This window comes from Danio rerio, chromosome 22, assembly GCF_049306965.1.
Source record: "Danio rerio strain Tuebingen ecotype United States chromosome 22, GRCz12tu, whole genome shotgun sequence".
Taxonomy (NCBI): Eukaryota; Metazoa; Chordata; class Actinopteri; order Cypriniformes; family Danionidae; genus Danio; species Danio rerio.
Window position 1 is genome coordinate 26,062,313 of NC_133197.1, and position 9,974 is coordinate 26,072,286.

At 38.2% G+C, this 9,974-nt stretch overlaps 1 long non-coding RNA gene across 2 annotated transcripts; it reads left to right on the top strand.

Moving 5' to 3' along the window:
- The first annotated feature begins 142 nt into the window (after positions 1–142).
- On the top strand, positions 143–9,478 carry LOC141380301 (uncharacterized). 2 transcript variants are annotated; one of them, XR_012398122.1, is made up of 2 exons: positions 143–398; positions 2,372–9,478. It is a non-coding gene; the product is annotated as an uncharacterized lncRNA (long non-coding RNA). The 2 variants fall into 2 exon arrangements; XR_012398123.1 differs by having other exon boundaries at positions 7,788–9,478.
- Positions 9,479–9,974: the final 496 nt, after the last annotated feature.

Genomic DNA, 9,974 nt, shown 5'->3' on the forward strand with positions numbered 1-9,974 from the left:
TCATGTATGTACGTCAAGAGGGGCCAGGGTCTGTGGTGCCAAGGCCAGATAATACAGAACGTAAAGGACCACACCCGGCCAATTCCTAGAACACCAGTTGTTTACACATGTGTATAAAAGTGGTTGGAAGGAAAGAGTTGTTGTTGAAGATGGCCTGAACATACGTGAGGGACACCTCCAACCCGGAGCTCTGTATCTATTGAATTATTCAATTGTATTCATTAAATGGCTAATACTTTTGCATTGAAGAAAGAAAACCTCTCCTGCCTCTCATTGAACACGCAGGGAAATGGCTAATGACATCAAAAAATCCCGACAATTGGTGACCTCCGACGTGGAGGGGGAGAGAACATTGATCTGTCGTGTTGCATTGACATCAAGGCATGCCAAAACATAAGGTAAGCAGAAAGCCTGTTTTATTTGAATTTCTGCTATTGGCTACAACTAAATTGATTGATGTCATGTGATATGTAGGATTGATGTAGTTAAAATATTAAAGCAGTTGAATAATTCGATGATTTTTAAATGTATATTGTATTAGGTGTTGAGCAGAAGTATTGTTGTCAGACTTTGTGTAAGAGGAAGACTTTGTGTAAGAGGAAGACTTTGTGTAGAGCAGACAGTAACTACGGCATGGAAAAGAACATATAGTAGGCCCGCCATGAAATCCACTAAGTTAAGAGGGATGAAACATGATGGAATAATATTTAATTAAATAGTTATATGAGCGGAAACTTGTGTTGACTGTGCCCCGGAAAAAGTGACGACTGGCCGGTTAAAATTGGACTATAAAAAGGAGTGGAATCCCGAAAAACCAGGAAGAGGTGGTTTTCGAACTTTTCTGGGGGCAGATCCCGACATTTTAGTAGGTCCAAGTGTCGAAGATAGGATTAGGGAAAGATTGTAAAAAAGTAGGGGACAGTTAGTTCGCTGATGAGATTGTGACTGTGTATGAAAATACATGGAATAAGTCAATTGCGTGAAGGCGAATTTAAATAGAGGAATGAGAACCGAGAAGTCTGGAGGGCGCGCATTTTTATTTTGTTCGATCAATTTTGTAAGTAACAGCTTAAATGAGTTATCATATGCATATTTAGTGGGTCATAAATACACATTTTATATTGAATTAAATGTAATTTAAAACTGAGATTTCAGTATTTTTTAAAGCCTAAAAAGACTACTACTGTGGGTGAATTTGATCAAGAATGTGAGTAGTATGGAAAAAGACAAAAACAGAATTGTAATTACAGTGTCACAACGTAGGAAATCAATTACTGAGGTTGGGAAAAATAAAAAATAAAAGTCTGCCTGAGGTGGGGGTAAGAATCTTTCTATTTACAGAATAGAGTCTGTGAAATGGCAAACAGAGGCAGAATAGCATAAAAGAGAATATCAAACTATTAGATCAGATAATGATAATAATAAGACTAATAATAATAATAATAATAATATAATAATAATACAAATATATGATGATGATAAGACTAATAATAATAATAATAATAATAATAATAATGGGTACAATATAGGTTATTAAATAAATATATATTGTAAAGCAGTGTAATAAGATAAGTGAAATAAAGAAATGCCAAAAGTAAGAGTAAGATATACTCAATATCGTTATATTAGTTGAAATGGAATGTGAAGCCATATGAATGAATATAGTAATAAAGAAATAAATTTACCAAATAAATAAATATGATTAAACAATAGATAAGTTAGTACATTGATTAAAATATACACGTATAATAGAAAATGATTTAGAAAAAAAATTACATTACAATGGAAAGACCAGCTAGTAAATACCTATTAGAATAGATGAAAAGAAATGGGAAAAGAATGAAGAAAATAACTTGGAGCTAAAGAAAAATAAGCCATTCATCAGCAAAGAGTTTAAATAGATAAATAACTTATTAGTGTATGTATAAATTATTGCAAGTACACTTGGTTAAGTGAAGGTGTAAAAATGGAGAGAGAATTTGACAAAGTGTTTGAGGAGGATGAGACTTTGTTTTGAACAAAATTAAAAGTGCAGTGAGATAATGTAATTAATCAATTAATGAGTGGGACAGAGATAAATAAAAAGCATGAACTAAAAAGAAATTAGAGAAAGTCAGTATAATGTAAAATGTGCAAATGGCTGGGAAGGTGATCCAAGAGTGAAATTGGCTAAAGTTCTGAGAAATAAAGTCCAGTCTCATAAACAACTTAAAGAACATAGGCAAAATAACTTCAGGGCTATTGGGGTGCCAGAAAAAAATATATAAATAAATTAATAAATTAATTCAAATAATTTGAAATAAATAAATAAATAAAACTGAAGAAAGAAAGACTAAAAACTTCTCATTGTGCCACAATCTTGCTTTTGCAGATGAGGGTCACGCCCAAGAAAAGAGCATAAAAAGAGAAGTGAGCACTCAGACAGTCAGAGCAAGAGTGAGAAGAAAAAGAAAGGCACTGAAGGCAGTGTGGGGGGGGTGTACCCTATGATAAAAGCCACTCCTTCTGCTCCAATACAAGACTTTAGGGTGACAGACAGTCAGAAACAGTGGATGAATCAGAAGTTGGGTTCAGCACAAGAATCAATGCAGAAAGTAAGGGAAGCATTAACACAAAAATTAGTAAGTGATAATACAAGATCTAATGTGAAGACATGGAGGCTCAGAGTAGAAGATATTGAGGGAGAAACAAAGAAAGACAAACAGGAAGAGAAATCACTGAATGACACTAGAATTTCCCTATATCCTCTAATAGTGAAAAATGGTAGAGACGAATACCAGCCATGGTGCTTAACTGATATGCATGCTGTTATGGAAAGAATTACCACATGTTACCAAAGGGGGAGACAATTGGCTAGCTAGAGTAATCTCGCTAACCCAAGGCCACTGATTAGGCTTTTTTCAAGGTATAACGCGGTTTGGAAAAGTCAAGGTTTTAAAAACCGCCAACAATTTTGGTAAAACCGTTCCTCAGGTATGAGTAAGATTTTTTTTATTTACTTTTTTTTCTCTTTTTTAGTACCTCCAGCAGAAAATAGAAAATATATCCAAAGATACTGTTTTAAATTTAAAATAAATCAGTGTTTTTGAAACTAATGAAGACAGCAAAGTCAATGATGCATTTAAATTACATAGCCTGACATGTTTACTGCTCCAAAATAGCATAATTCTTTTGTTTTTTACCCAGACAAGGGGAATATATTTTGGGGCAGTGAGCCCAATACTGTGAAACTGTGATATTTTTGTCCAAGGTTATCATACCGTCAGAATCTCATACTGGCCCATGCCTACCACAGATTGGCAGTGGGGGACTTAAGATATATATTGGGGCAAATAATTTCTAATGGGGAACTGAGACAAATTGAACAGCAAGCTGACACTAATAGATTTTCATCAAGCATTCCTTTTGGCAAACGTAGCAACTGCTTGAGGAGCAGTGATTAGAAGAAAGTTTTCAACACCAGCTGAGGCCATATGTAATATAAAATTGACCCCTAAGGTAAATGAAATACCGGCAGCTTATGTGATGTAGTGCAAACAGGAGTGGGAAGCCCAAACTGGGACACATCCTCTTGCTAACCCCATACATAAAGGGGTGTTTAGAGCAGTCATGGCTGAGAGTACGGAAAGCTGCGTCAAAGCAGCTCTTAAAGAAAAGCCAGATATACCAGGAAGTGCTCCTGCCACCTGTGAGAGACATTTGACACATCGTATGAACAGGGCTGACGAGAGTCTGAAATCAAGGAAGAAAAAACTATTATTAAAATTATGAACAAAGCTAGATAGGATGTCAATGGTCAGAACTAAAAAAAGTCAACAATTAGTGCTGTCACCTAAGCCTGAACAACCCTACATGGCACCCGTGTACAACCCAATACCTTAATGCCAACATTAATTTAGAGGACAGAGTAGGGGAGACATGAGGGTTCAATGGGGTCCCAGGGCTGACAGGGAACGAGAGCGTTGAGAGGGTTACTTCCTGTGTGGGTTACCCAACCATCAAGCATGTGACTGTCAAAGATGCTACACGTGCAATCAAGGGGAACACAATTCAACTAACTGTCCCCAGAGCCAGAACCAACAAGCTCACAGAGGGGGTATGCAAGGAGGCCGAGGCTTCATGGCATCATACACAGGGCTAGCTCCATCCCTGGCAGACAGAACCCAGGGCAGGGTGGAACACAATATCCACTCTAAGGAGGAGAAGGACAGTACTGAGGAAGCCCACAGAGAGACGGAAGCAGGGCTAGGGAGGAGCCACTGCTATCGATGGATTTTAACGAACACCATCTGAACTTTTTGGTTGACACTCAGGCCACATGCTCAATGTTGGTCACCAAAGTCGACCAGGACTTAATTTCACAAAAAAAAAAAAAAAAAAAAAAACTGTGGAGGTGATGGCTTTCTCTGAGAAATGTGAATGTGAAAGACTGCCTTTAACTGAGCCTATATCAGTGTCTGTGGCTGGACAACAACTGAAACAGATTTCTGTTATCAGACTGAGCCCTATGAACTTATTGGGCAGAGACTTGTGGATAAAAGTGGGTGCATCAATTCTATGCTGTGCTGATGGTGTCATTGTAAGATTTCCCACTTGCCTCACCAAGAACTGTTCATTAAACACACCTGGCATGGAAGGACAGTGGCTACTGTCATCTGCATAAGAACCTGAGGAAGCTGACAAATACTGGAGCAAACTGTAACCAGATACCTACGGAACCCCGGAAGGGACGTAGTGGGGGAGAAAAAAAATGGGTGGGTGAAAAAAAAAATGGGTGAAAGAAAAAAAATGGGTGGGAGGAAAATATATATTTCTAAGTTTTTTGCGTTCTCTCGCAAAGATGTTTTTGCGTTATCTCGCAAAGATGTTTTGCGTTATCTCGCAAAACTGTTTCTCCACAAACACTTCCTGTTCACTGCACTCACGTAAACCCTCCCGTTTTTGCCGAAATTCTCCCGTATTTTACCATTCTACCCCACTTTCTTTTACATTACTGTGCGTATGCTACCTATGAACCAGTGAATGCATGTATAAGCGCTGACTGACAGACGCGCTTCATACAATAAACTGATCCCAGATCAGCGTCTGTACACGCCATTTACAGAGGAGCGGGTGTATGTTTAAACAGACAAATACACTGAATAATATGAAACATCTCCGTCCTGCATGTTTTATTTTAAACAGCTTATGTTCTCTTAAATGAGCACAAACATTTTCTGCTTTCATTATAGATCTGTGCATTTTTACAGAGACACCTCTGTTATCAAACTAAACAAAACATGAGATTAATTTGCTGCGCACTTGTTTGATAACAGAAGTGTCCCTTTAAATGGCACGTACAGACGCTGATCTGGGATCAGTTTATTGTATGGAGCGCGTCTGTCAGTCAGCGCTTATACATGCATTCACTGTTCATAGGTAGCATACGCACAGTAATGTAAAGAAAGTGGGATAGAATGGTAAAATATGGGAGAATTTCAGCAAAAACGGGAGGGTTTACGTGAGTGAAGTGAACAGTTTTGCGAGAGAACGCAAAACATCTTTGCGAGAGAACGCAAAAACTTAGAAATATATATTTTCCTCCCACCCATTTTTTTTCTTTCACCCATTTTTTTTTTCACCCACCCATTTTTTTTCTCCTCCACTACGTCCCTTCCGGGGTTCCGTAGATACCCCACAAGGAGAGGGCCAGCTCTCGCTTCATGCCTTATGAAAATCTTGGGTAACCCCTATTGCACCATACATGCCTTTCAGCGACCCAACACACATGACTTTATTCTATAACAGAAACCAAACCAAATGGGATTAAGAAACTTTTTAAAGCAAATTGGAAGACTATTATTGGCAAATTGGGTAAAAAGGAATTTGGGTGGAAAAAAAAGGAGTAGTAGGGGCAATTTACTTGCCTAAAGAACATAGATAGTAGCATATGATGGGTCCAGAAGCAGAACCACATGTTCCATTGATTGTACATCCAGAGCACCAAGCTAAGGATTTAGGGCCAATGATAAAAGGATTGTCTAAATTGACAGATTAGGTTGCCACCAAAATACCAAATGTATTTTATCCACCATCAGATAAAACATATCTAATTGATACGTCTACAGTAGATAGCATGATCATGAAACACATATGGGCCATGAGGTGTCATGGAAGGGACAGAACAGATCATGAGCTGACAGTACCAATGTTAGACCGTTTACCAAGCCAATTATGGTCCACGGGACCAACAGATGTGGATTTTTGTTCCTTGGCGTCAGACAATTGAAGTGACTAAAAATAGGCTGATTGGACAGCCACACTATTCTTACAAGCCACAAGGTGAGACAGTCATTGCAGACACAATAGAAGAATTGATAACAGTAGGTGTGTTAGAGCCATCAAACTCATGACAGAATTTTACTCCAAATTTATCTGTAGAAAAACAAAATACAGGAAACTACAGGATGGCTCATGGAAAAAAAAGGTTAACACTATAGTGCAGACAGCCACATTGCCAATGCCAAAATCCATACACTGCACTATAAGCATTGAGTCCAGAACATGAGTGGTTCAGCTGTATAGATTTAGCTAATTCATTTTTCTGTTTACCACTGGCACCAAAATTGAGGGACATATTTTCATTTACCTTTAGGGGGCAGCAATACAGGTACACAAGGGTACCTCTAAGTTTCATATTGTCTCCAGGGTTGTTCAATCACACCCTGAGAGCTCTACTGAGCGATTGACCTTTGCCAGAGAGAGTGGTGTTGATCTAATATTTGGATGACAATTTACTAGCTGCAAAAACAGATGACACCAGTTTGAATGTGACTAAGCAGGAGTAAGTAAATCAAAATTACAAGTGTGTAGGCCACAGGTCACATTGATGGGACGAGTAGTGTCTGGACTGGGCATGGGATTATCGCCCAAGCACCGATCAGTTATTTTGAAGAACAAAAAAAAAGATGACTATAAAAGATATGCTGTCATTTTTGGGCCTGGCTGGGTTCAGTAGACACCTCATAGCACAATTCAATGATAGAACAACACCATTAAGACAACTAGTGTAGGAAAAGGGAGCTGGACAGTTGAATGCTACACTAGATTGGACAACAGAAACAGAGAAGCAGTTCAGTAGCCAGTGCAGTTGATTTGGCTAATCTTGATTATAGGCTTCCTTTCTATTTAGATGTGTCAGTAACAGAAAAGACAGTGGAAAAGTATTGTTTTGATAAAAATAAAGGAAAAAGATGGTTTTGATGCATCTTAGCTTTTTAATGGACAAGGCAGAACAATGCCAGCTTCCATCTACAAGATTTGCAGCAAAGTTAGAAAAGATAATTCAGAAAACAGCACATCTGATCATGGGACATGAAGTCAAAATATAGACATCACACTCAGAGATGGCATACGTAAATTCTTTTGCAGTAACAATGTCATTGCTAAGACAGAATAGATTGTTAAAAAGGTTGAGTGCACCAACAAACCTAATTTTCACACATGAAGGCATCAACATGGCTGACTATATGGTTGAGAGAGAGAGCCACACAATTGCGAAGAGTTAATCTTGGGGGATAGTAAGCTGAGACCAGATTTAAGAGCAGTGGCACTGACAGGTGAGGTAGAAACTTGCAAACGGATGGGTATTGTTATAGGGATTCTGAAGTAGAATTAAAAGCAGGCTATGCAGACAAAAATCGGCACAGACCAAATTAAATTAGGTAAAGGCCTTACCAATTGAATGTATGGGTATTAAATCATCACTGAAAAGAACAATGGGTTTACACCTTTTGAATTGTTGACAGGTCATCAGTATCCAGAACCAGGAGCAGCCATGACGTGCACTGACAGTGCACCGCTGATGAACAAGCCATATTATGACAAATTAACAGCTTTACTCTCAGATTTTTGTGAAATGCCAGGAGGGGGCCTAAGAAAAAGTGGTCCCTACATCTGAATAGGTGTTGCTGAAGGTATTCAAGTGAAAGTGGGAGGAGCCAAGGTGGTTTGGTCTATAAAGAGTGACAGAGAACATCACACAGACTGAAGTTACAGGTTAAAGGTGATACATGATAGTAATGGAGTGTTTATGTTTTAAACAGATTCACCAAACTGGCAGCTGAGGAGTACAGATGGCGGCCATGAGTAAAATCAAGGCCGAGAGGGGGAGTGCGTAGCAAAGAACAACATAAACAAATGATTGACCCGCTGCCCTCATGCCAAGAGGGGACGTCTGACTAAATAGGGAGTGCAAGCATGTATTAGGGTAGGAGCTGAACACGCGGTAACCTCAATACATGGGAGCAACCTGATAGTAGTGCAGGCCTACGGATGACAACGAGGAAGTGTGCTATCACAAAAGAGGGACAAAGAACAGTGTTCCATTTGATCACAAAAGAGAAAGTCACTGGTTTACCAACAGAAGACAATTTGACCAGAACGTTTGAGGTTTTGATTTTCATGTTAATCAATGTCTTGATTCTACCCATAATGCTACAGTTTTTAATTTCATTGTAAAAAGTTTGGACCTTAGATCTCAATGATATTATGGTACTTTTGAATTTTTCATTGGAGCATATTTTTTACGGGTTTGGATTCCCTTTTTGATTGTAATCAAATTTTTAAAGCTTGAAAATTTTAATTTGAATTATATTGATAACTAACAATAACTGAATAAAATAAATAAATAATCATACCTCTTATGATAAAGTGCATAAGGTAGGAAAATGAAATTGTGAAATAATTGGAAGTTAATGGGAGTGTTTGGCAAAACAAGCCTGAATATAGTGGGCATAATTTTTATGATAAGAAAGGATCAGAATGAAGCCACGAGTAGAGAGACTCCACCACTCAAGAAGAGAACTAGGGGTGAACAGATTGTTGAGTGAATCCAACAGATAGGGAATTGAGTTAAAAGGGTTTATGGGCATTTTCTAATATAATGAACAAGCACAATGTAAACAACAAGGTGTAAGCAACCAAGCAATACCAAAATAAGTAAAGGAATTTGTTTTTGCCAAATATTTGTAATAATGTTAACTGATTTTTTTTTTACTTTTTGATTTTGGTTATCTGTGGTTGTGAGCTCTTTTAGAGGAGCTCAAAAGAGGGATTTTGTTAGAAATTTATTACTTATTAATTGTAGCTCTTTTATTTCTTTCTATGAATGTAGCTGTGTTATGCCCATGTATGTTATATAGTTGTGTCATGTTTATGTATGTAATTTAGCTGTGTCATGTTCATGTATGTACGTCAAGAGGGGCCAGGGTCTGTGGTGCCAAGGCCAGATAATACAGAACGTAAAGGACCACACCCGGCCAATTCCTAGAACACCAGTTGTTTACACATGTGTATAAAAGTGGTTGGAAGGAAAGAGTTGTTGTTGAAGATGGCCTGAACATACGTGAGGGACACCTCCAACCCGGAGCTCTGTATCTATTGAATTATTCAATTGTATTCATTAAATGGCTAATACTTTTGCATTGAAGAAAGAAAACCTCTCCTGCCTCTCATTGAACACGCAGGGAAATGGCTAATGCCATGAAGAAACCCCAACATCTGCAAAGTTTAGTTCCAATCCCAATTAGAAGCACATGGACTAGCTATTCAATCTCATACTAGGCTTTCTAGAAACATTCGTGCAGGTGTGTTGAGGCAAGTTGGAGCTAAATTCTGCAGGACATCGGCCCTCCAGGACTGTGTTTGGGCATCCCTGATCTAAACAGTCTGTGGGACAATGCGTGTAAAGATTTTTAACATCTTCTTGGACACTTTTAATGCTGACAAACAGTTTACTGCAATGTAAAGTGCACATGTCTTGAGGTAGTTCATTATGATGCAATTTACCTTCTACGTGTGATTTGATTGGACAGGAATCACAGGACTGATTTTTCTAAATCCTATAGACGAGAAAAAATAAAGTAGTGACTGCAGGTTGAAAAAAAGTAGTGGAGTAAAAGTACAGATACTGCACTAAAAATGTACTCAAGGAA